We start from the raw sequence: 2,145 nt of genomic DNA on the forward strand, positions 1-2,145 counted from the left end.
CTGAAATTCAGATACACCCAGATGAAGAGTCCTAAATAGGACGAAATTCGCTTCTTGGATTCCAATGCTATCCATATTTGCTTATATTGCTTGTGAATTAAGACAACATAGAGGCAACACGCACAGTATGCATATATGCCAATAAGAGACTGATGATCAACTACAGTCCTAAATATCAATGAAAAGATTCATGTAAACAACATCAAGTTAATTTGATACTCAAAAAAAGCATAGGTTTATCCATTTATGAATTCCTTTTATTTTCCCTATTCAGTTTAATTTTGTATCACATGGCATACACACATTATTAACATGAACAACTTAAAAGGAATCAATAAGAATATCAGGTTTGACAATTATTATCGCTGGATTGTCTTTAGGAAAACTATATTATTTTATTCACTACAGATTGACGTCAATGATAGACACCATTAAAGAGCAAGGAGCACTGAATAAATGTTCCCTCCAGGTATGATACTTCTAAGGATTGAGCATTTGTAACTCCATCAGGAACTGGACCTAATAATTTCTGATCCAAGAGTAACCAATTAGACTTTAAACTAACAACATATTTCAATCCCCTATAATAGGACGATCATCATTAAATATCATGATAACCAATTTTCAAAATCTTAAGTATACACGGTTGAGGAGTACTATATTATGATGAATAAGTTATGATATACTCCGTGGTTTTCAGTACCTATCTCAACTGACATCAATTCATAGAGAATATCTCCTACAAATTAAAATAATCACCACAAAACATCTTTATCTAAATAAGGATATCTTAATTCTGACTGCTTTTGTAGTGTATGGTCACATTTACACTGATATAATATGTTATCACTAACAATGAATATTGAATTGAATTAACTGTATTTATTCATAAGACTATATCTAAGTAATATACTACTGATATGTAACGAAGACGTATATTCATGAACCGCTATGCTCAAGATCAGTATAATTAATATATCATCATCAAAATTATGTTTAAACATTGATATAATCTATTTCATTCAGAGGGGGTTTTGTGGAGATTTCAGTATTTTCATAGTTGACGGGAGACTGGTAGGTCCTGTGTTCGAATCTCGCGAGGCAAGATCGTGGATGCGCACTTCTGAGGAATCCCACAATAGGACGAAATGGCCATCCTGTGCTTCCAGGTTTCTCATGGTGGTCTAGCTTCAATTGACTTATGATTTCAACTATAAAAATAACCTACTTTGTCAAGGAACAAACTTTAAAAAAAAAGGAAGAAAAAAAGAAAGAGGGAACACAATGCACCCTAGAGATAAAAGAAATGGAGAAAACGACAATAGAGAATTCATAGTTGAAAGCATGAGTCAATTGAAGCTAGACCACCATGGGAAACCTGAAAACACTGAACGGCCGTTTCGTCCTATTATGGGGCTCCTCAGCAGTGCGCATCCACGAACCCGCGCTCGCGATACTCGAACCCACGACCCACCATCCTCGAGACACTAATCCCAAGGAAACACAGCTCACTATTTATGCTCACAAAGCCTCAACATAAGTACACTTGAAACCATGACGTGGAAAGAATGACCAAACTAACGATACTACATATTGTTGATGCACTAAACTTTGTGCTTTGTTGACACAATTGGAAACCCTCCGAAAGGTGTTTAGGTGTATTTCGGGTGAGTCGACCGATGGTCACTCCAGGCTAATTGACCCCAGAATGTCACCTGCTGCAAACAGCCATTATTCACATGATGGTTTGTTTTATGACTTTCAGCGGCGTCATCCAGACTGGTTTAAAGATTGGAAAGATATTAAGTCCAAAACCACTTCTTGTTTCTTCTTAACTGTAAATTTAGACGCAGTAGTCATAAAAGTGTTCTCACTAAACTCATCAGTCCGTTGGTTTCATCCAACAACTGAACTCAGCTCGAAGTGGGAATACGAAAATCATATTCCCATTCTAATTCCTAACAGGAGAAGTATTCATTTACCTCTGATGTCTTCTTATTTGCAGAACAGTTGACACCTTCAGTTTGTTCTACCGCAAAATCAGTACTTCCTGCATTTTTTTACCGACTTTACTAAACGAGTAACAAGGTCAGGAATCGTCTGTAGTCACAGATCTGTCCATAACCGTCGCGACCTCTGTTTATT

This window comes from Schistosoma mansoni, chromosome 4 (genome assembly GCF_000237925.1).
Source record: "Schistosoma mansoni strain Puerto Rico chromosome 4, complete genome".
In the NCBI taxonomy this organism is placed as follows: Eukaryota; Metazoa; Platyhelminthes; class Trematoda; order Strigeidida; family Schistosomatidae; genus Schistosoma; species Schistosoma mansoni.